Source organism: Dasypus novemcinctus, chromosome 19 (assembly GCF_030445035.2).
Source record: "Dasypus novemcinctus isolate mDasNov1 chromosome 19, mDasNov1.1.hap2, whole genome shotgun sequence".
Taxonomy (NCBI): Eukaryota; Metazoa; Chordata; class Mammalia; order Cingulata; family Dasypodidae; genus Dasypus; species Dasypus novemcinctus.
In genome coordinates, this window is record NC_080691.1 from 30,694,561 (window position 1) to 30,721,103 (window position 26,543).

The window sequence follows — 26,543 nt, forward strand, 5'->3', positions numbered from 1 at the left end:
AAACTTTTTGGTCTCAGGACTATTTACACTTGTAAAAATTATTGAGGACCCCAAAGGGTTTTTGTTCATGTTGGTTATAACCACTAATAGTTACCATATTAGAAATTTAGAAACTGAGAAAAGTTCAAAATATTTATTCATTTGACTCTAATAAAACCATTACATGTTAATACAAAAAACATTTTTTAAAGGAAAAAACTCCATTTTTCCAAACAAAAAGTTTACTGAGACAAGGGGCATTCTTTTGCATTTCTGAAAATCTCTCAAATAAAAGACATAATAGAAGACATATCATATCTACTTCTGTATTCACTCTGTTGTCCTATACTGCTTTGGTTGAAGGTTAGGAAAAAAGAAATCTAGCCTTACATATATGGGTAGTTGGAAAGAGAAAGAATATCCTTTGATAGTACACTGATATTTGACAAGTGGTAATTTCCTAAAGGTTACTTGCATTGTGGAATCTGAAACTGTATCAATGATTTTTTTTAAAACTATATATTATAAAATCCACTAGACTATCCTGCACTTTGATTTTTTTAAATCCGCGGATGATTGTGCACCATCATGCATTGATCATTCGTAAAATATCAGTTCACCAAGTTATATAGCTCTCCAAAATGTTCCATTTCATTATACAATATCTGAAAGGTCAGTTTGTTAATATCATCCCTGAGCTCAGAGTTGTGGGTACAAGTTTTCCAAACTTATCAATTTCAGGTGAAAGCTCAAATTTTATCAGCAGCAAAACATACTCTCAGGTTTCGTTCTTGAAGTGACAGGCTAATTTTGTTCATTTTTGAGAAAATGCCTGCCAAATGCCCAAGTCTGAATAACGCTAGTTTGTCTACCAGCCATTCTTTCAAGTAAAAATTGTGTTCCAATCAAAAGGTAGCTAATACAGGTAGCATCTCAAATAAGTGTATAAGTGTTTTTCTCAAGACAATCAACGGTACATGGGTATGCAGAACTATTTTTATAAGAACTTTCTAACTTGTCATGAAAAATGTGTACTCACAGGTTAATATTTAGAATTGTCATCAAGAACATTCTAAATGAAACAGGCTTTTTTTTTTTTTAACTACATGTGTTGGTGGTGAAGAATACAATGGTTACTAGCACAGTTTGGTGCCACTGCCTTGATTCATATTACAGTACACCAGTGATTTTATACATCACTTCTTTTTTCACTATGAGAAAAAATGTAAAATTAAAAAGACAAATTTAATATTATGAAAATAGCTTAACCTGATCAACTTCCTGAAATTCAGGTCTTAGGAACCTTCAGCATCCATGGGCTGTACTTTTGAAGCAGGCTAGATAGGGAATCAATAGATGGATCTGGAACCTGGCAAGAAATCCACATGGACATCGATACCCCCAAGATGGCCACTGGAAGACCACGCAAAGGATTCTGCCATTCGGAATGAGATTTCCTCCAGAAGCCAGGAGAAGCCCTGATAGTACCCAAGCACTTCATTACTGGGCCCTCCCAGGGGATTCAGGGAGGGAATAATCAATCAAAACAGCAAACACCTGGAACTCCTCCCATGCCATTAGCAAAGGAGCGGAATGATTAATGGTTTTAGAAGCAAGAACACTAAGACTTCTTGCTCTCTCTTGCTTTCACCCCGTGCCCGTGCCTGTCCTGGTGCTGGTCCGTGTGCCTGTTCCTGCCCTCTGTACCATGCTCTCGCCATTTTTCCCCTACCATGATGGACATGCAAATAAAATCTGGGCATTTATAATCTATAATGGAAAACTGAAGTCTGTAAATCGCCCGCTTTATTACCGTTCAGCCCCTTTCTCTCTATCTGGGACCCATTATCTGTTATTTTCTCTCATTTCTCTTCCCTCCCTACCTTAATAAATTACTGGCCTAACTAACCCGACAAGCTCTTGAAATTCATTTCTGCAGCACAGTCAAGAACCTAAACAAAATCCAGTCACACTCAGAGAACTCTGCCTTAGATCTTTATCTACAAGCACTATGCAACTTCTAGCTTGGACCTTCCCTCTCACATACAATTCTAATCCCACTGCCATAAGCTAAAAGATAGTTTCAATTTTTTTGCTATGCAAAATTTTGTGTTTCAAATATAATATGCAGAAAATGCCATGTATTCAAGGCCTAAGAAATGCTACAAATTTTCCCTTTATACTGAGATATCTTGAAGTAGAATTTAATTTGTATTTTTAATCTTTAAAAGTTGTCTAATATTATAATGTTCACAATTTTCTTGGATGTTATTTCACATTTTAAGAGCAAAACCCAAACATGTATGTTAAGTTCAATAAAGGAACAGGGAGAAGCGGACATGGCTCAACTGACAAGAGTGTTCATCTACCATATGGAGGGTCCAGGGTTAGATCCCCAGGGCCTCCTGATCCATGTGGTAAGCTGGCCCACGCGCAGTGCTGCCGTGCTCAAGGAGTGCTGTGCCACGCAGGGGTGCCCCCGGCATAGGTGTGCCCCACGTGCAGGGAGTATGCCCCACAAGGAGAGCCGCCCTGCAAGGAGAGCTGCCCTGCATGAAAAAAGCGCAGCCCGCCCAGGAGCAGCGCTACACACAGGGAAAGCTGATGCAGCAAGATGATGCAACAAAAAAGAGATGTGGTTTCCCAGTGCTGCTGGATAATGCAAGCAGACACAGAAGAACACACAGTGAATGGACACAGAGAGCAGACAATGGGGGGGGGGGAGGAGAATAAATAAAATAAATCTTAAAAAAAAAATAAAGGAACAGGTATCTTGTAAAGAGAAATTTTAGTAAGAAACTAAATTTAATCATTTACATACAAGGTACAAAAGTGAATAAGACAGTTGTTTAAGAAAGTTAGAATCTAGTAAGAAACGTACATCATACAAGGTGAGAGAATATGATGTTTTAACAGAAAAATAAAGTGCTATGGGGGGACTTCTGGAAAAACAGTGGACTAGCAAGACACTAAATATCATTAAGATGTCAATTCTACCCAAATTGATACAGATTCAACGGAATTCTGATTAAAAAAAAATTCCACCAGCAGTTTAAAAATAAATGGAAAACATGATTATGAAATTTATTTGGAAGGGTAATGGGTCCTGAATAGCCAGAAACATCTTAAAAAGGAAAAGCGAAGTTGGATGACTCTCATTTCCAGACTTTAAATCATGTTATCTGTCTACAGTGGTAAAAACAGCATGGTACTGGCATAAAGACAGACATATAGACAATGGAACCAAACTGATGGTTCAGAAACAGACACTCACATGTATGGTCAAGTGATTTTTTTACTAGCTTGTCAAACCCACCCAGCTCAGGCAGAACAGTCCATTCCACAAATGGTCCTGGCGGAACTGGAGAGCCATAGCCGAAAGAAGGGAAGAGGACCGCTATCTCAAACGCTATCCAAAAATTAACTCAAAATGGATCAAAAACCTCATCAGTGGGTCAAAGAAGAAATTGGAGGTGAAATCAGTAAATATATTGAGACAAATGAAAATGAGAACACAACTTATCAAAACTTATGGGATACAGCGAAGGCAGTCTTGAGAGGGAAATTTATAGCCCTAAATACCTATATTAAAAAAGAAGAGCTAAACTCAAATATTTAAACTGAACAACTAGAGAAACTAGAAGAAGAACAGCAAACCAATCTCCCAAAGCAAGCAGAAGGAAAGAAATAATAAATATTAGAGCAGAAATAAATGAAACTGAGACCAAAAAGAAGAGAGAAAATCAACAAAATCAAAACTGGTTCTTTGAGAAGATCAAAATTGACAAACCCTTGGAAAACGGATTTGGCCCAACGGATAGGGTGTCCGCCTACCACACGGGAGGTACAGGTTCAAACCAAGGGCCTCCTGACCCGTGTGATGAGGGGGCCCACGCGTAGTGCTGATACATGCAAGGAGTGCCCTGCCATGCAGGGGTGTCCCCTGCATAGGGGAGCCCCATGTGCAAGGAGTGAGCCCCATAAGGAGAACTACCCAGCGCAAAAAAAAAGTGCAGCCTGCCCAGGAGTGGCGCTGCACACAGGGAGAGCTGACACAGCAAGATGGCACAACGAAATGAGACACAGATTCCGGGTGCTGCTGACAAGAATACAAGTGGACACAGAAGAACACACAGAGAATGGACAGAGAGAGCAGACAACTGTGGCGGGGGTGGGGGCGGGGGGGGGGGGGACAGAAAAAAAAATTGACAAACCCCTAGGCTAGACTATCAAAGAAAAAAAGAAGATGCAAATAAATATAATCAGAAATGAAAGGGGGGAAGTTACAATTGACCCCACAGAAATAAAAAGAACCATAAGAGGATATTATGAAAAACTGTATGACAATAAACTAGACAACCTAGACATTTCTAGGACAAATTTCTAGAAATGCACAGTCTATACTGACGTTACAAGAAATACAAGAATTTAACAAACCAATCACATTTAAAGAGTTTGAATCTGTCATCAAAAATCTCCCAGCAAAAAAAAGCTCCAGGACCAGATGGCTTCACCAGTGAATTCTACCAAGCATTTTGAAAAGAATTAACACCAATCCTTTTTAAACTCGTCCAAAAAATTGAAGAGGAGGGAAAATTACCCAACACATTTTAGGGTGCCAACATCACCATAACACCAAAGCCAGGTAAAGATACTACAAGAAAAGAAAATTAAAGATCAATCTCTCCAATGTACATAGATGGAAAGTTTTCAACAAAATACCCGCAAATCAAATCCAACACCATATCAAAAGACTTCTACATCACAACCAAGTGGGATTTCTGGTATTAAGGCTGGTTCAACATTAAGAAAATCAATCAATGTAATACACCACATTAACAAATTGAAGGAAAAAAAACACACGATAATCTCAAAGCAGAAAAGGCAGCAAAAAAAAATCTAGCATCCTTTTTTGGTAAAAACACTACAAAAAATAAGAAGAGAAGTATAATTCCTCAATATGATAAGAAAAACCCACAGCCAACATCATACTCAATGGGGAAAGGTTGAAAGCTTTCCCTCTAGATTGGGAACAAGAACAAGGATGCCACTAATACCACTGTTATTCAATATTGTAGTAGAAGTTTTAGCTAGGGCAATTAGACAAGGAAAAAAAAATTAAAGACATCCAAATAGGAAAAGAGGAAGTAAAACTCTCACTGTTTGCAGATGACACGATCCTGTACTTAGAAAATTCTGAAGTATTCACGACAAAGATACTTTAAGCTTATTTAACAAATGAGTTCAGCCAAGTGGCAGGATACAAGATCAATACGCAAAAACCATTAATGTTTTTGTACACTAGGACTGAATAATCTGAGGAGGAAATGGGGGAGGGGGGGAATTCCATTTATAATAGCAACAAAAAGACTCAAGTACCTAGGAATTAATTTAACCAAAGTAGTACAGGACCTATATGCAGAAAACTATAAAACAATGTTAAAAGAAATCATGGAGACCTAAACAAATGGAAACATATTCTGAGTTTATGGACTGGAAGACTAAATATTGTGATGATGTCAGTCCTACCCAAACTGATTTATATATTCAATGCAATACCAATCAAAATTCCAACAGTCTACTTTACAGAATTAGGAAGGCAGTTACCAAATTGATTTGGAAGGGAAAGTGCAAAAGAAGAGCGATGTGGGAGGAATTTCACTGCCTGACCTTGAAACATACTACAAAGCTACAGTGGTCAAAATAGCATGGTAGTGGCATAAAGACAGACATACCGATTAGTAGAACAGAACTGAGAATCCAGAAATAAACCCTTACATATGTGATAAAATACATTTTGACAAACTTACCAAGTCCATGCTAATGGGACAAAATAGTCTCTTCAAAAAATGGTGCTGGGAGAAATGGATATCTATAACCAAAAGAATGAAAGAGAACCCCTATCTCACTCCCTATATAAGAATCAACTCAAAATGGATCAAAGATCTAAATATAAAAGCCAGGACCATAAAACTACTAGAAGAAAATATAGGGAAACATCTTCAAGACCTTGTAGTAGGTGGTGGTTTCTTGGACCTTATACCCCAAGCATGCACAACAAAAGAAAAAATAGAGAAATGGGACCTCCTCAAAATTAAACACATTTTTTAACCTCTCAGGACTTTGTCAAAAGGGTGAAAGGCAGCCAACCCAATGAGAGAAAATATTTGAAAATCAAAAATCCAAAAAGGGTCTAATATCCAGGATATATAAAGAAATGCTACAAGTCAACAATAAAAAGACAAACAACCCAATTTAAAAATGGGCAAAACAGTCTCGAAGCCAAACTCAGCATGTAAATGCAATGCCTTCCCCCCAGCGCGGGACATGACACCCGGGGATGAGTCTCCCTGGCAACGAGGGACCACTATCAACTACCAACTGATGATGCAACTGGAAAATGACCTTATACGGAAGGTTCAATGCGGATCAGCAGAATATCCATGTCTACATAAAATACCATGACTTTAAAATGCTGTTTGACCTAAAGTAAGGGGGAAATGGAAAGGAGAAATGAGTTTATATGGCTACGAGTTTCTAAAAAAGAGTCTGGAGGCTGGCAGAAGGTTTGCCCTCATGCACAACTGAGCAGAGTCAGAGAGACAGATAAAGCAGATACAACCCCCAGATATTGGTTCCTTTGAGGGCTAAAGAGACCCATGGGAGTCATGGTCATGGCCGATGGGGTTAACTACCAGGGCAGATGGCCCCTCTTTGGAAATGGTGTTTATGTGTGATGAATCTGGACTCAGATGGGATCTCCCTTCATAAGACTTTCATGCTAATGTGCTGGAGGTGCAGTTAATGTTGGGGTTTAAGATATATTTAGGGGATTTGAATCTCTGGACTGACAATGTGATAGCCAGATCCTGAGCCTCAACAGACTCCAGCACCTACAATCTGATTTATTGGACTTACCACACTCAGCTAAGATGGAGTTGAAGAAGGACAACCACCACACCATGGAGCCTAGAGTGATTACAACTGAAAATGGGAGGACTGCATCCAGCATCCAGGTGGAATCTGACCCTCCTCTTGACATAGAGGTGCAATGGACACAACCAATCCAATGTCCACATAGAAGAGGTGGCATTGGATTGGGAAAAGTGGACATAATGGACAAAGGGTATGGGGAAAGGCAGGAAGAGATGAGAGGTGGAGGCGTCTTCGGGACATGGAGCTGCCCTGGATGGTGCTTCAGAGGTAATCACCGGACATTGTAAATCCTCACAGGGCCCACTTGATGGAATAGAGGAGAGTATGGGCCATGATGTGAACCAATGTATATGAGGTGCAGAGGTGCCCAAAGATGTACTTACCAAATCCAATGGATGTGTCATGATGATGGGAACGAGTGTTGTTGGGGGGGGGGGAGAGGGGGGGTGGGGGGGTGGGGTTGAATGGGACCTCACATATATATTTTTAATGTAATATTATTACAAAGTCAATAAAAAATAAAAAAATTAAAAAAAAAAAAGGGCAAAAGACCTGACTAGACATTTGTCCAAAGAAGAAATACAAACAGCAAAAAACAAATGAAGAAATGCTCAATATCACTCATGATTAGGGAAATGCAGATATCATTTCACACCTATCAGAATGGCCACTATTAGAAAGACAAAGAACTACAAGTGTTGGAGAGATGTGGAGAGCTATTCACTGTTGGTGGGAATATAGAATGGTACAGCCACTGTGGAGGACCATTTGGCAGTTCCTAAAGAAGGTGAATATAGACTTGCCATGTAATCCTGCAATACCACTACTGGGTATTTACCCAGAAGAACTGAAAGCAGTGACACTAACAGACATCTGTACACTGATATTCACAGTGGCATTATTCACGACTGCCCAAAGTTGGAAACAACCCGACTGTCCATCAACGGATGAATGGATAAACAAACTGTGATGTATTCACTCAATGGAATATTATGCAGCTATAAGAAATGAAGTTGTGGGAAACGGACTTTGGCCCAGTGGTTAGGGCGTCCGTCTACCATATGGGAGGTCCACGGTTCAAACCCCGGGCCTCCCTGACCCGTGTGGAGCTGGCCCATGTGCAGTGCTGATGCGCGCAAGGAGTGCCGTGCCACGCAAGGGTGGTCCCCGCGTGGGGAAGCCCCACGCGCAAGGAGTGCACCCATGAGGAAAGCCGCCCAGCGTGAAAAGAAAGTGCAGCCTGCCCAGGAATGGCGCCGCCCACACTTCCCGTGCCACTGACAACAACAGAAGCGGACAAAGAAACCAGACGCAGCAAATAGACACCAAGAACAGACAACCAGGGGAGGGGGGGAAATTAAATAAATAAATGAAAAGAAAAAAAAAAAAAGAAAGAAATGAAATTGTAAACATGGATGGACTTGGAGGACATTATGTTGAGTGTACTAAGCCAGACACAAAAGGACAAATACTGTACGATTGTGTTAGTATTTTTACTATGAACCACATATATTGTGTAACATACATTTTTCAAAAAAATACATGTTTTTATTCAACTGTTTTTAGTTTTTAATTGTTTATATTTTCTTTTTTATTTTTAAAGTATATTTACTTATTTTTTCTTCACCTCCTTTTCCTCCTCCCCTGCCCTGTTTTTTGCTGTCTGTGTCCATTTACTGTGTGATCTTCGGTATATATTTCTCTTTTTGTCTTCTCGTCTTTCTCCACTAGGATTCACTGGGATTTGATCTGATGTGGAGAGAGGTTCCCGGTCAACTGTGCCACCTCAGTTCCTGGTCTCTGCTGTGCTTCACTTTTGACTCTCCCCTTCGTCTCTCTTTTGCTGCGTCATTACCTTGCTGCATGATTCACTTGTGTAGGCACTGGCTCACTGTGGGGCACTCAGCTACATGGGCACTTGTGCAGGTACTTGGCTCACCACGTGGGCACTGGCTTGCCACATGGGCACTGCCTCAGCACGCAGGCACTCACATGGATACTTGGCTCGCCGCGAGGGCACTCGGCTTACCACACAGGCACTCACGTGGGTACTCGGCTTGCTGCGCAGGCACCCACATGGGCACTTGGCTTGTTATGTGGGCACTCAGCTAACCACACAGGCACTTGGCTCGCCATGTGGGCACTGGCTCACCATGCAGGCACACTTTCTCTTCATTTTCACCAGGAGGCATCAGGGATCAAACCCGGGTTCTCCCATATGGTAGACGGAGGTCTTATCACTTGAGCCACATCCACTTCCCTATATTTTCAATTATTAAATGTACAAAATAAAGTTGAAAAAAAGTTTTTATATATATATCCAGTTTAAAAAAGGTGCTATGGAAAGTACCAGTGGTTGCTGTCTACCAGGAGTCTGCGAAATATGGCCTGCTGCTATTCCAATAAACATAAACCAAGTTTGTTTACTTGGGTATTCAGAGTTATTCTAGCAATAGAATGGCAAGTAGGTGAGTATGACTCAGAGACCGTACAGCTCGCAAAGTGCAAAACATATATTAATTTAGTCTTTTATATAAAAGAGTCTGAATGATTCTTGCTATATGCTGTTATGTAGAGAGGGCACAGGGGCACCTGGCCAAGAGGGTTACTGTTAAAAACCATCCCTTACTCCTGGTGGATATATCTCCACATTGAGCATATGGCTTGATGAGCAGTGCCATGTGCTCTGGTGGGAGGATGCAGTCACCAGGACAGAGGGACAACTTTTCCTTTCTCCAGGGTGATATTTGTGAGCCTAAGCCCACCTGGCCAGGGAGTGCCATTTCCTATTTTCCCCAAAGGTGTGTGTTGAGTATAGGTTAGCAACAGCCGCAAGTAACTCTGAGTCAGACCAAGAAGATGAGATGGATTTCAAATGTTTCAAAATATTTATCCCTTCGTTACCTCTATATACCTTACAGAGGAACATATAAGAGATGCACCATATGTTAATATTGTACATTTTGCCATGACTAATAAAGTGAAAACCTGGTTACTTCCACCAAGAAACAAAATCTGATGACTGGATAAATTCATATGAAAGAAAGGTCTCCAGGGCAGTAGTGTTGACTTGGAGTAATTTTGTTTTGAGGCACCTTTCACTGCCTAGGACAAACAAGAAACAAATTATAGCAGAGTGAAACAGAAGAATATGCTTCAACTTTTTGTCATGAATTACTCTCTTGGATGGACACTCATATTACAAACTTAAAAGCATGTGCACTTTACTGTGATTTGAGCATACATGCAGTAATTTAACTGTGACTCCTGTATTAGAACATCAGTAGCCAAAAATAGCCCTACATAGTCTGTACCAGATATGTTTAAAAGGAAAGGGGAAAACAAGGCAATTGGCTTCCTCAAAGTAGATCAACACAAGCTGGGGTAAGTGCTTAATGCTTTTTCATTTAACCAAGGAAGGAAATTATTTAAAGAAAAAAATTATAATGCGACTTTTGAAGACACATTTGTATCACTATCCAGTACTGCTTTACAACTTCAATAAAATGAAATTTCCTTAAAAACTTGCAAAATGTTGTTAACACGCTGGTCAGAATGAATTTCATAAAGGAATTTCTAAAGAAAGAAAGAGAGAGAGGATGCTAATAACTAAAATCAGAAATAAAAAGGATGACTTTAATACCAACCTTACAGAAATAAAAAGGATTATAAGAGGGTACTATGAACAACCGTACACCTCAAATTAGATAGCCTAGATATAATGGACAAATTCCTAGAAACACATACTACCTACATTGACTCAAGAAGAAATAGAAGCTCTCAGATCTATAACCCAACATTGAATCATTAATCAAAAATCTCCCAACAAAGAAAAGCCCAGATATAGATAGCTTTACTGGTGAACTTTACCAAACACTCCAAGAAGAATTAAAAACAATCCTGCTCAAAGTCTTTGAAAATAATGAAGAAGGAGGAACACTTCCCAACTTATTGTATAAGTCAAACGTCACCTTAATACCAAAGCCAGATAAAGATACCCCAGGAAAATTATTAACCAACATTCCTAATGAATACAGATGCAAAAATCCTCAACAGAACACTAGCAAACTGAATCCAACATTAAAAGAACTATATATGTTCCCCTGCTATACAAAGCATACAGAGACTGCAAAGTGATGAGTTTTGTCTGGTTTTAAAAAAATTATTATTGGAATAACGAAAATGCTCTAATAATGACTGAAGTGATGAATGTACAACTATATGAGTATACCAAATACCACTGACAGTACACTCTGGATGGATTTATGCTTTATTAATATGTATCAATAAAATTGATTTGTAAAAAAAATTATAGGGAGATGTGGCTCAAGCAGTTGCGTGCCCTCCTCCACATGGAAGGTCCTGGATTCGGTTCCTGGTGCCTCCTAAAGAAAACAATGAGCAGACACAATGAATACACACAACAAGCAAACAACGAGTAAAGAAATGAGGGAGCCAACTCAGGGGAGCCGAAGTGGCTCAGTGGTTGGGCGCCAGCCTCCTGCATACAAGGTTCTGGGTTTAATCTCCGGTCCCAGTACCTCAAAAGAAGAAAAATTATATATTATGATCCAGTAGAATTTATCTCAGGTATGCAAAGGTGATTCAACATAAGAAATTCAATTAATGTAATATACCACATTAAGAAAATGAAGGGGAAAAGCCACATTGTCATCTCAATTGATGCAGAAAAAGCATTTGACAAAATCCAGCTTCCTTTTCTTGATAAAAACTCTCAGAATAATAGGAATAGAAGGAAATTTTCTCAACATGATAAAAGGCATATGTGAAAAACCCAGAGCTAACATCATATTCAACGGTAAAGACTGAATGCTTTCCCTCTAAGATCAGGAATAAGAAAAGAATGCCCACTGTCATCACTGCTGTCAACATTGTACTGGAAACTCTAGCCAGAGCAATTAGGCAAAAAATAAAAGGCATTCATACTGGAAAGGAAGGAGTAAAACTTTCCCTACTTGCAGATGACATGATCCTATATATAGAAAATTCTGAAAAATCTACAACAAGGTTACTAGTGCTAATAAATGAATTCAAAGAAGTGACTGGGTATGAAATCAAAGCAAAAATCAGTAGTGTTCTATACACTAGTAATGAACAATCCAAAGAAGAAATCAAAGAAAAAATTCTATTTACAACAGTAACCAAAAGTCCCAAATATTTAGCAAAAAAATCTAACCAAGATGTAAAGAACTTGTACATGGAAACTAGAAAACATTACTAAAAGAAATCAGAGAAAACCTAAATAAATGGAAGACCATTCCGTGTCCATGCATTGGAAAATTAAATATGGCATGGTGTTAGTTTTACCCAAAGTGATTCAATACAGAGTCAACACAATCCCAACAGCCTTCCTTGTAGAAATGGAAAAGCTAATCATAAAATTTAAAGAACAAAGTTAGAAGACTCATACTTCCCAATTTTAAAACGCACTACAGGATTAAAAAACAAAGAAATAAAACATATTACAAAGCTACAGTAATCAAAGCTGCTATAAGAACAAGGATAGGCATGTAGACCAAATGGAATCAAATCAGAGTTCAGAAATAAACCCTCAAGTCCAAAGTCCACTGACTTTTCTTTTTAAAGATGTATTTGTCCCTCCCCCCCCCCCCCCAACTTGTGGCTTGCTTGCTCTCTGCTCTCTGTGTCCATTTGCTGTGTTCTTCTATGTCTGCTTGTCTCCCTTTGTTGTGTCTTCTTGCTGTGCCAGCTCTTCGTAGGCGTGGGCCATCACCCCTCCACAGGTGTGGTCCAGCTTGCCTTCACAAGGAGGCTCTGGGAAGTGAACCTAGGGCCTCCCATATGGTAGATGGGAGCCTAATTGATTGAGCCACATTCACTTCCCTCAATTGACTTGATGTAAGTGTTTAGCCCACTCAATGGGAAAAGAGTAGTTTTTTCAACAAATGGTGCTAGGAAAACTGGATATCCATATGCAAAAGAATTAAACTGGATCCCTATCTCACACTAAATACAAAAATCAAACTCAAAATGGATCAAAGGCCTAAATATAAGAGCCACAACTATCAAACTCCTAGAAGTAAAACATAAGGACGAATCGTTAGGACCCTGTGTTAGGTAATGGTTTCTTAGACTTTATACCAAAAGCATGAGCAAAAAAAGAAAAAATAGATAAATGGGACTCCATCAAAACCAATACATTTTGTGCATCAAAGGACTTCATCATGAAAGTTAAAGGACAACCTACAGAATGGTAGACCACATATTTGATAAGGTTTAAATTCTACAATATATTAAAAAATCCTACAACTCAACAACAAAAACACATATAAACCAATTTAAAAAATGGGGAAAAAGATATTTCTTCAAAGAATATATACAAATAGCCAATGAGTATGTCAGTAGGGAAATTCAAATCAAAACCACAATGAGGGGAACAGATGTAGCGAAGTGGCTGAGTGCCTGCTTCCCCTGTACAAGGTCTTGGGTTCAATCTCCAGTACCTCCTAAAAAAAAAACAAAAACAAATCCAAAATGAGATACCATTTCACACCCACCAGAATGGCTACTAGAAAAAAACAAAAACAAACACAAACCACAAAAAATAACAAGTGTTGGAAAGGATGTAGAGAAACAGGAACACTTGTTCATTGTTTGTGGGAATGTAAAATGGTACAACCGCTGTGGAAGAGAGTTTGGCATTTCCTCAGAAAGTTAAATGTAGAATTACTATGTGACTTGGCAATGCTACTTCTAGGTATATACCCCAAAGAATGCAAAGCAGGTACTCAAACAGATGTTTTCACTCTGATGTTCATAGTGGCATTATTCACAACTGTCCAAAGATGAAAGCAACCCAAGTGTCTTACCAACAGATGAATGGATAAAGAAAATGTGGTATGTACATACAATAGAATATTTTCAGCTGCGAAAACAAATGAAGTTCTGATACATGCAACAACATGGACTAACCTTGAAGACATCAAGCTGAGGTAAAATAAGTCAGATACAAAAAGACAAATACTGTATGATCTCAAAGATATGTACTAATAAGAATATACAAATTCATAGTCAGAAACTAGAATACAATTTACCAGGGGCCAGGGTGAGGGTTAGGAATGGGTGGTTAATGCTTAACCGATACAGTGTTTCTGTTCCAGGTGATAGAAAAGTTCTGGTAATGGATGGTGGTGATGATAGCACAATATTGTGCATGTAGTTAACTCCACTGAATTATATATTTGAATGTGGTTTAATGAGGAAAATTCAGGATATATAGATGTAAGCAGAATAAAATTTTAAAGAATAGGAGTGTGTAACACAGTGAACTCTAATGTCAACTACAGACTACAGTGAATAGTATAATTATAATATTGTTCCATTAACTGTAACACAGGTATCACACTAATGCAAAGTATTAATAATAGCGAAAATTGTACATGAGTTGGGTGTCATGGGAAAGTATTTTCTGCATGGTTTTTCTGAAAACCTAAAACTTATAAAAAAAAAAAACCCAAAATTCTAAAAAAAAAGGCAAACAAAATTATTTTCTGCCATTTAGTATTATAATAGCTTTGGAAATGATTCTAGAAACAGTGAATGAAAGCATCTGTTCATTTTTAAACTCAAGACTTAAGAAGAAAATTCCAATAATTTATAAAAACAGATGCTGCAGGTTGACATTTAGATATTTCCTGTGAGTTGGTCTCTCCTAGTGACAAATCTATTTCTGTGCACAAGCAAAAAAGAGCCTAATAAAGTCATTGTGCTTCCATTACTTCCACAAAGATAAATCAGAAAGTTGAAAAGGAATGTCTCTGAGTCCCAGAGCACCGGAGATTTCCAAGACAGACTGCAATGACCTGCTTGAAGATTCTAATGAAATGTGCAAAGACAGCCTGTGCTCAAAACAGTGTTTTACATTAGACTCAGGTATCTTATTATTGGTACCAATAGGGGGCAGCACCCTAAAACTAATGCTTTTAAAAATAGGGTTGTAGTTAGTAAGTTGAAAATGTTACCCTGTAGTTCACTTTATATGTACTCCTCAATAAGTGGAGAAAGTGCCTCTAAATGGAGCATTTCTATTCCTACTTATTTCCTAGGTGAAATAAATTTTCCAAGTATTATCATCTCTATACTAATGACTAATTTTTCTCCAACACTGTCCTTTAAATTTCAGTAACAAATCTCCAATGCTCTCACAGGCACTTCAATTTGCACCTTCTATTTACACATTCCATTTGTACCTCAAATTCAACACGTCTAAAACCAAACAGATCTCCCTACCATCTTGAGATATGTCATGTCTATTACAAGCTCCATGCAGCCTAAAATGCCTCTGGAATAGAGTATGGATTAGAGTGGACTTACTGGTGTTCTCCTGGGGAACTATTGTGATTAGTAAGCGAAGAAACTGTAGTAGTGATGTGGAGAGGGTAGCCACGGTGGCTGCTGATAGCAGGGAGACGGAAGAAGGGATACCGTGTAGGGGCATTTTCAGGATTTGGAGTTATCCTAGGTGGTGCTGCAGGGACGGATGCTGGACATTGTGTGTCCTGCCGTGGCCCACTGGGTGGACTGGGGGAGACTGTGGACTACAATGTGGACCACTGTCCATGTGCTGCAGCGGTGCTCCAGAATGTATTCGCCTGGTGCAGTGGATATGCTGCAATGATGGAAGAGGTTGTTGATGTGGGAGGGGAGGGGTATACAGGGAATTCATATTTTTTGAATGTAACATTTAAAATAAAGAAAAAAAAAACCATAATGTAAAACATGAAGTAAATAAAAATTTAGAAAATTGTACAGTCAAAAAAATGAAATAAAATAAAATAAAATAAAATGCCTCTGATCACTGTTACCTCCTATCTTAGGCATCTCTATTTAAATTAGTGCTCTGCTAGTTGCCGGCATTCCATGATAAAGATCCAGCCCCTATCATCCACCAAAAATTGTCTAATGGAAAGACAAAACAACTATGCAGGCTATCAAATTAAGCCATGACATGGACAGGTGTAGGAGTGCTGTGTTCAACTTGAAGGCCTATGTGAGAATGTGGGCTCTACTGGGAGATTACAAGTATTTCCGCAGGGCCAGAGGAGAGAGCAGGAGATTCCAGAAAGCAGGCACATTTTAAAGAGAAAGAGAGTGAGCAGGAGCTGGAAGGCCCTTTCACAAGAGTGTCTGTGTGGGGACTGTGAGAGGGATTTAGCAACATGGAGAGAGGCCAGAAAGGTCAATAAGGCCAGAACAAAAACAGAGGGAAACAGATGTGGCTCGAGCAGTGGACGCCTGCCTACCACATGAGAGGTCCCGGGTCCAGTTCCCAGTGCCTCCTAAAGATGAGCAAGACAGCGAGATGATGTGATGGGCTGGTGTGGTGAGCTGATGCAACAAGATGATGCAATGAAGAATAACTACAAGGAAATACAATGAGACACAAGTAGGAGCAGAGGAGGCTCAATCCATTGAGTGCCTCCCTCCCACATAGGAGGTCCTGGCTTCAGTTCCCAGAGCCTCCTAAAAGGAACACAAATAACAGACACAGGAGCAGGCAGAGAAAAACAAGGAGGGAGGTGGGGATGGGGATAAATAAATATTTTAAAAAAGACTCCATGGAACTTGCTCTCTGCAAGATGATCAACAATCATCTTGCTGCTTAATGTAATGGACAATTCAGTCAATATCTTACTTTACTTTGCTCTCCTATTCCCACTGCAGGATCTGATACCAGTAGCCACTTCCTTTTCTTGAAACAATTTTATGCCAGCTTCCATGACATTATCCTGAATTTCTTCCAATCTCTCTGACTCCTAAACCTCTTAATCTCCTCTTTTTCTGCCCATCAGGGTTTTGTCACCAATTTTTTACTTCTTACTCTACACATTGTCTCTGGGTGATACTGTCCAATCTCATGTCTTCAATTACCATTATAAAGGTTGATGATTCCTTACCCGAAGTAATAAAAAAAACTCTCTTATTGAGTAATGTGTCAAACTGTGCCTTTTTTTTTTTTTTTTGAGGTACCAGGGGCGGGGATTAAACTCAGGACCTCATATGTAGGAAGGTGGTGCTCAACCATTGAGCCATATCGGCTCCCCTGGGTGGTTCATTTGTTTTGCTTGTTTGTTTGTTTTTAGGAGGCACCGAACCTGGGACCTCCAACATTGGAAGCAGGCTTGAGACTACTTGAGCCACATCTATGTCAATTTTATTAAAAAATTTAAAATTGTTTTTTTCGTTTTTAAAAGCTTTATTGAGATGTAATTCATACACCACACAGTCCACCCATCTAAAGTATACAATTTAGTGGTATTTCGCATACTCACAAATATGTGTACCCATCACGACAGCCAATTTTAGGAAATTTTCATCACCTCAAAAAGAAACCCTTTGGGAACCAGCAAGATGGTGGCAGAGTAAGGAACTCCCAGAGTCAGCTCCTGCTACAGAGCATGTAGTAAATACCCAGAGCTATCTGGAACTAGGTGAGGTACCTGTTTGGGGACTTCAGGAGGCCAGGAGAGCATCCTGCAACATTCTTGAAGGAATGGAAGAACGAGACTGCTCATCTGTAGAGAAGACTAGTAGAGTGCTCCATGCCCCAGAGGCCAGTGTTAGTTCTCCCCTGGAGGCACAAGTTGCCCCAGGAGCTGTTCTGTGGCTGGAACTGAAAGCTCCACTTCCCAAAAATAGGGGAGAAAGAGACGGTTGGGTACCAACTTCAACTACTGATGGGTAAATTCAGCAGGCTAAAGTATAATCCTGAAAACAGCTAGAAGTTTGAGCCTGTCCAACTCAGAAAAAGGATGGGAGCTGCCATCTCAACTATGTGCCTGGCACGAGGAGAAGCGGGGCAGACTGAGAATCACAGTGCTGGTGGGGACCAGCTTTCTTTCATCCAGGTCAGATTGCAGCTCTGGCCTAGGCCCCAGTGCCACCTCCTGCAGGGAGGAAGCTGCAGGAACCTGTGCCAGCCTCTCTGGGAAATTACCGGCCAAGCCGCGGAGGCCAGTGATTATCCTACTCTGGCGGCACAAGCTGCCCCAGGAGCTATTCTGTGGCTGGAATTGGAAGTTCCATTTCCCAAAAATAGGGGAGGAGATGGTTGGCTGCCAATTGTGGCTCCTGACTGGTAGATCGGCTGGCTAAGATATAACCCTGGGAACAGCTGGGGTGTGTAGCAGCCCAAGTTGGAAAGAGGCCAGAGGCCCCCATTTTGACTACGCCTCCAGCTGAGGGGAAGCCAGGTTGACTGAAAATCACAGTGACGGAAGGAACTGGTTTCTTTGATCCAGATTGGCCTGCACCCCTAGACTAGGCTTCAGCCCCACCTCTGGCAGGGAGAAGGCTGGCGAGCCCTGCACCAGCCTATCCAGGTAACTGAAGGTATCTTTGGCTGGCAGAGACTGAGAACTGGAAGTCCACCGGTGCAACTGCGGTCATCTTGGACCCGTACTGCATAGAATGCAGCCAACATCTGCAGCTCCATCCCCACCCCAGGCAGGGGAGAAAGCTTCATCAATCTCTCTGGGCAATGAGAGTCTACGTCTGCATGAGTTAGATTATTCCACACAATTGTGACTCCTTTCCCTTGGGAAAGGAGAAAGCTGGGGGAAACTTCACTGGCCCCTGGCGCAATAAGGGCTGCTTGAGCCTCCACAGTGTACAGCACCAATTACAACCTTGGCTCCTACTGCACAACCAGCAAATGAGAAAGGACAAGAAGCCCTGAAACGAAAGAAAAACTGCACCCAGAATAAATACTCTAGTAAGCCAGATGCCAAGATACCAACAAAAAATTACAAGTCATATACCAAGAAACACCAAGCTATGGCCCAGTTAAAGGAACGAGATAAACCTCCAGATGACATAAAGGAGCTGAGACAACTAATCATAGATGTTCAAACAAATCTCCTTAATAAATTCAATAAGATGGCTAAAAGAGATTAAGGATATGAAGATGACACTGGATGAGACAGAAGAATTTGAAAGCATACATAGAAAAATAGCAGATCTTACGGAAATGAAAGGTGCAATACATGAAATTTTAAAAACACTGAAATCATATAATAGCAGATTTGAGGAGGCAGAAGAAAGGACTGGTGAGCTTGAAGAAATGGCCTCTGAAAGTAGACAGAAGAACAGATGAAGAAAAGAATGCAAAAAATTGAATGTCTCAGGGAACTAAATGACAGCAAAAGGCATGCAAACATATGTGTCATGGGTGTCCCAGAAGGAGAAGAGAAGGGAAAGGGGGTAGAAAGAATAGCTGAAGAAACAATGGTAGAAAATTTCCCAACCCTACTGAAGGACATAGACATCCATGTCCAAGAAGCACAATATACTACCATCTGAAAAAATCTGAACGGACCACCTCCCGAGATACTTCATCAGAACGTCAAACACCAAAGACAAAGAAAGAATTCTGAGAACAGCAAGAGAAGAACAATGCATAACATATAAGGGATACCCAATAGGAGTAAGTGCTGACTTCTCACCAGAAACCATGGAGGCAAGAAGACAGTGGTTTGACATAGTTAAGATACTACAGGGAAACGGACTTGGCCCAGTGGTTAGGGCGTCCGTCTACCACATGGGAGGTCCGCGGTTCAAACCCCGGGCCTCCTTGCCCCATGTGGAGCTGGCCCATGCGCAGTGCTGATGTGCGCAAGGAGTGTCCTGCCACACAGGGGTGTCCCCTGCGTAGGGGTGCCCCACGCGCAAGGAGTGCACCCCATGAGGAGAGCCACCCAGCGCGAAAGAAAGTGCAGCCTGCCCAAGAATGGCGCTGCCCACACTTCCCGTGCCGCTGACGACAACAGAAGCGGACACTTCCCATGCCGCTGACAACAACAGAAGTGGACAAAGAAACAAGACGCAGCAAAGAGACACAGAGAACAGACAATGGGGGGGGGGAATTAAATAAATAAATCTTTAAAAAAAAAAAGATACTACAAAAGAAAACTTCCAGCCAAGAATTTTATATCCAGCAAGACTGTCTTTCAGATACACAGAAATAGAGAATTTCCAAGGAAGAGACCAGATTTTCAGGGAATACTAAAGGGTGTGCTAGAGCCTGAAAAGACAAGACAGGAGAGAAAGGCCTGGAAGAGAGTCTAGAAATGAAGATTATATCAATAAAAGTAACTAAAAGTGTCAAAAGAGTAGTGAAAATAAAATATGACAGATAAAATTCAAATAGTCAGGAATAAACTTAACCAATGTTGTAAGCACTCGTATTCAGAAAACTGCAACTCAATGTTCAAAGAAATCAAAAAAGGTCTAAATAACTGGAAGAATATTCCATGCTCATGGATTGGAAGACTAAATATCATTAAGATGTCAATTCTACTCAAATTGATATACAGATTCAATGCAATCCTGATAAAAAATTCCACCAGCACTAAAAAAAATTGAAAACACGATCATCAAATTTTTTTTTGGAAGGGTAAGTAGTCCTGAATAGCCAGAAACATTATAAAAAGGTAAAGCAAATCCTCATCTCCAGACTTTAAATCATATTACTTAGCTACAGTAGTAAAAACAGCATGGTAGTGGCATAACCACAGATACACAGACCGGTGGAACCAAACTGATGGTTGAGAAACAGACCCTCACATGTATGGTCAAGTGATTTCTGACTAGCCTTTCAAACCTACACAGCTTGGGCAGAACAATCCATTCAACAAATGGTTCTGAAAGCATTTCATATCCATAGCCGAAAGAAGGAAAAAGGACTATCTCACACCTTATCCAAAAATTAACTCAATATGGATGAAAAACCTAAGAATAAAAGCAAGAACCATAAAACTTCTAGAAGAAATTGTACGAAAGTATCCTCAAGACCTTATAGTAGGTGGTGGATCCTTAAAGGAGATAAGAGGAGGACTGAGATGGACTACTGATGTTTAATGTATGTAGAAGTTGTAATTAGCTTTACTGTAAAGGTGTGGAAATGTATAGAGTGGATGGTTAACACATAGTGAGTAACAACTTGTTTAGAAATGGGGATGTGACTGAAAATGATAGTCTAGGCATATAAATGCCAACTGACAGAATGCTAGAGAATAATTTAGGAACTGAAATAGCACAGTAAATCAAGAAGTGGATGAGAATTGTGGCTGATGACCCCTGTGTGTTGTTATGCATGTTTGCTTTATAAGTTCACAACTTTTACTATACACTTAATTGTTTATGTATGTTCATATATAAATAATATAAAAGTAATAATAATAAGGTTGGTTGGGAGAAAATTCTTTCGTGAGTAGTGATATTTTAACTATGCTCTTTAATCATTAAAAAGGTTTAACAACAATGCAAGTTACTGGTGGTAGGGTGAGTTATGAGTCCTGTATGATGTGATACATGTTTGTTTTGTAAGTTCACAACTATTATTATATACTTTTAATGTATGTTTATATATGAGTGATGTACATCAATAAATTCATTAAAAAAAAAAAAAGAAACCATTTGGCTACCATATTCCTACCCCACCTACCCACCTCTACCCCTACTATTCCTAAGCAACCACTCACCTATCAGTCTCTATAGATTTCCCTACTCTGGACATTTCCTATTAATGGAATCATACAGTATATGGTCATTTTTGTCTGGCTTTTTCATCTGGTCTGTTTTTGAGGTTCATCCATATCATGTATCAGCACTTCATTCGTCTATGGTCAAATAATATTGCACTGTAGGCATACAACCTTTTGTATATCAACTGATGGACATTTGGGCTATATTTCTGCCTTTTGGCTATTTTGAATTATGTTGAAATAACATTCATGAACAAGTTTTGTGAGATATGTTTCCATTTCTCCCTTTTTTTTTTTAGATTTTATTTATTTATTTCTCTCCCACCACCCCCCCATCCCGGTTGTCTGTTCTCTGTGTCTATTCACTGCATGTTCTTCTTTTATTGTTGTCAGCGGCATGGAAATCCGTGTTTCTTTTTGTTGTGTCATCTTTTGTGTCAGCTCTCCGTGTGTGCGGCGCCATTCTTGGGCAGGCTGCACTTTGTTTCGCACTGGGTGGCTCTCCTTACGGGGCCCACTCCTTATGCATGGGGCTCCCCTAAGCGGGGGACACCCCTGTGTGGCACAGCACTCCTTGCATGCATTAGCACCGCACGTGGGCCAGCTCCACACAGGTCAAGGAGGCCCGGGATTTGAACCGCAGACCTCCCACGTGGTAGACGGACGCCCTATCCACTGGGCCAAGTTCACTTCCCTCCATTTCTCTTGGGTAAAGGAGTATAATTGATGGGTCATACAGTAGTTCTATTTTGAACAGCCACTATTTTCCTAAGTGATTGCACTGTTTTACATTCTCATCAGCAGTGTAAGGGTTGTAGGATGGTTCATCAGTATATGAGGGTTCTGATGTCTCCACATACCTTGTTATTAGCTGACTTTTTAATTCTAGCCATCCTAATAGGTGTGAAATGGTACCTCATTGGGTTTTGATTTGCATTTCCTTGATGACTAATGATGTTGGGCATCTTTTCATGTGCTTTTTGGCCATTTGTATATTTTCTTTGGAGAAACGTCTATTCAGATCCTTTGCCCATTTTAAAATTGGATTGTCTTTTTTATTATTTAATTTTAAGAATTCTTTATATATTCTAGATATAAGGCCCTTATCAGATATATGATTTGTAAAGATTTCCTCCCATTTTTTGAGTTGTCTTTCCACTTTCTTGTCTATGCTTAATTTTTAATATAATTATCCCCAATTTTACAAATGAAGAAGCTAAAGAATAGTGAAGTGAATCAACCTGTCTTAATTCTTTTATTATAGTTATTGTGTTTTGTATAATTCACTCTACTACAAAATTTAAAAGGATGGCATGGAAAACTGTTACATGAAGCAGTGACATTAAGAACAATATATCACATAATCCCATTTTAAATAAAAATGGGACTATTTCACATTTCTGATTTTAAATTTTTAAAAATTATGATCAGGATCCTAGTGAACAAATTAAGAGAAAATACGAAGAAATGTTTGTGATTTCTGATTTGGCTATATTTTTCACCAAATGCCCAAAGCTTATGTTCTACCATTAAATATAACATTCTATATATAAAATTTATTTTCCAAGAATCAAATTTAATGATAAAGGTTTCCTTAAACTTTTAAAATTACCAACACTAAAATTACATACATACTTTAATATTTATTTAGTCACATAATCATATCAATTGAGATCTTGATTCAGCACTGAATGCTACTTTCAGATAAAAGCTACTTTTCTGGTTAATAACACTGCCTCTAATGCAGAAAATGGCAGCAAAGTCCCATACTCAATTCATTTGAAAAGAGAGCTTAAAAATTTTAAGGAACCACTTTAAAACATATTTAGAAAGCTTAACTGCAGATGGAGCTGAACAAACATTATAGTATAAACAGACCCCTCAGTTCTTTTCCATAGTGTTTCCTCTACTATATATGACACCACCTCAAATGTATTTAGTAACATGAATAGATACAGCTTAATTACTAATAAAGAGACTTAAATTCATTTTTTAGTAGACAACCATCAGCTTAAGGTCAGTTTGATCCAGAACAATTTTGTCACAAATTAATGAAATACAGAATAATCAACTTTTATTAAATTAACAATTTAAAAATTTATATAATCAAGTCAATTATTTATTTAATTTGAAAAACTGCTGTAACACACTGAAAATGAAAGTTGTGATAAAAGCAATCCCCACTTCAATGCAATGGATTTGCAATAAAACATATATAGGGGTAATAATTTCTATGGGTTATAAAATAATTTGTAGCATATATTTACTGAGTGCCTCAAAGGAATTTGAGTTGAAAGAGGGAAAAAGAATTGAGTAAGAAATCCAAAAGAAACAAATGTTAAGAGCTTAACTCTCTGGGAACAGGGAATAGGTACACAGGAAGAATAATGAGAATATCATCAACAGGAGCAAATGTTTCTTGTTTTACTGACGGGAATTCCAGAGAGTCTAGGCTGAAAAATTAGCTTCAGTTTAGTAAGTAGGTTAAAATATGGTGTACTAAGAGTCCTAGGTTTATCATTAGGATCTTGTTTGCGGGAGTTTTAACCCTCACCTAAAAACACTACTTTCCTTTATTCAATGGGGTAAAATCATAAAAGTGATAGAATCATATTTTTGGAAAATTAAGGTAGAAATATTCAGTGCAGATAACAGGAAAGACTGAAATCAAGGAGATCAACTAGGAATCTTACAATATTCTAAGCAGGAGACAAAAGGCAAAATTCCTATGGGTTATGATAAACCTTGACCTGACCACCTCACTTGCTACTTGGTGGAGACCTAACTGGATGCCAAAACTCTGACTCGGGCCACCTCACGCATGTAGAGGCAGCTGGAAGCCAACCCAAGACAGACCCTTCTGGACGAATGCTTACTTAACAAGCAAGGTCAAACAGCACCAGCAATTCACAACATCCAGACACTCTACCGTCTCAGTAAAGAAATGAGAGGCTCTGTCATACCTATCCCATTTTCCCCTCCTTCAAAATGCACCTCCCAAAGCCTAGATTCTGTGCTGTACTGGGCTCCCTCTTTAGTAATAAACTCAGCACTCAATCTTTTTTCTTAAATATTAAGTAATAGAAGAATTAGTACATTTACATGTTTAAGTTAAAAAAAAAATTAAGTGATGTGTGTCAGTAGGACCTAATTGGGGGGGTGGGGAAGGGAAGGGAAGGCATACTGAAATCAGATACTTTGAGGAGAGATTAATAAAAAGACTACTTAAAAAAAAAAAAGACAAGAATGCAGACTCTGCAATCACCATGAGTGCAACACCTGGCTCTGCCTTTTGCCATCTGTGTGACTTTGGGTAAATTACTTAACCTCTCTCGTCCTCAGTGTTCTCATTCTCATAGAGTTAAGCATTCAGTGAACCTTATCTGGTAGGTGGAGTATTGATAACATAAGTTCACTGTTGATGGGAATCACTGTAAATTCTTAAGCTAAGGAAGGGTTGATGAAATAATAAGGATTTTAATAATTCTATAGAGGTTTTTTAATGATAATAGCTAACATTTATTCAGCTTTTATAAATAATTTCATTATTTAATCCTTACTGCCACCCTGTAAGACAGTTACCTTTTTTTTTTTAAGATTCATTGTATTTATTTATCTCTCCCCACACCCCTTCATTGTTTTCACTTGCTGTGTCCGTCTTCTTTGTTTCTTTAGGAGGCACCAAGCACCGAAACCAGGACCTCCAATATGGGAGGAGGGTGCACTAATGGCTTGAGCCACCTCCATTCCCTGCTTTGTTGGGTCTCTCATTATGTTTTTCCTCTTCTGTCTCTTGTTGCATCATCTTGTTACATCAGTTCCCCATGCCTGCCCATCACACCAGTTCACTGTCCTTTTCATCTTTAGGAGGAACCTCTGCTCACTGCTTTTTTGTGTCTCTTGTTACATCACCTTGTTGTGTTAGCTTGCCACGCCTGCCTGTCAAGCAAGCGCTCTGTCTTCTTTAGGAGGCATCAGGAGCCAAACCACAGATCTTCCATGTGGTAGGAGGGAGCCCAATTGCTTGAGCCACATCCACTTTCTGAGATTGTTAACTTTTATTACCCCTAATTTACATACAAGGAAACTGAGGAACAGAGGTGAAATGACTTGCTCAAGGTTACCAAACTAGTAGTGACAAAGACAGCTTGAGTCCAAAGCTCTAAAGTATTCTACTTTGAATATCTGCAATTTGGGGTTTCCCAAGTAAAAGCTCCCCACCATTAGCAAAAACAATCAAGGACTGACTGCAGATACAACTTTCTGTCATTTACCAAAAGACAAATCAAGGTCATCCTCAAGGCCCAACTTTTTCCACAAAGTCCCAAGAGGGACTATAGTGGTTTAGGGTTGCTTGCAGTGGGGGAAGAAATGTTAATGCCTGTTGGGCTCCTAGGAAGCTACCACTTATTTCCCATATATCTTCAATTCTACCTGTATTACTAGTTTCTAATGCTAATGTTCTGTTTCAGTTTGATCTCCCGAAAGTTACTCAACTGGATTTCACCTGAATGAAACATTACTACAGAATATGAAAAAGAGGTATACCTATGCTTACTTTAACAGATAACAGGCCTTGCCATAGATGAAGGTCCACAAGAAGAAAACACAGATAATTTATGCATCACAACTATACTGAGGCAATCTGTTAACTGCCTCAAAATCAGTTAAGTCATAAAGCATAGGACTTCCAAATAATATATTCAAAAGTAAAGTTTTAGGGTTTTGAAAATTGTTCTTGATTTATTTATTTTTTTGTTCTGAAAGTTTTAACATTTTTTTATTCTGTATCTTATATACTTCACAATGAATCCATGACCAGGCATGTGGAGATGTTCAGAATCCTAATAGTGTTCTAATTACAGCATGTTAAGCATGACCAATATTTATCAACTCAATGTAACAGGCAATTTACTGGGTAGAATTCATTTAATACAAGTCAACTCCTTCTACGATATCTGCACTCAAATGAAGGAAGTTTTGTTGTTATTTTTCACTGACATAAATACATACTTATGCTAAGGTCATATTTGTAGTCCAAGTTGTCCCTCATCCTGCTCCACCCCTTTTTTGGGAACTAGCCCAACTACTACCCCTTCAGCT

At 39.3% G+C, this 26,543-nt stretch overlaps 1 protein-coding gene across 1 annotated transcript in view; it reads right to left on the reverse strand.

Annotated features, from left to right (window-relative positions):
* SPPL3 (signal peptide peptidase like 3) overlaps window positions 1-26,543 on the reverse strand; it is a 146,594-nt gene that overhangs the window by 42,406 nt on the left and 77,645 nt on the right. The window lies entirely within an intron of this gene.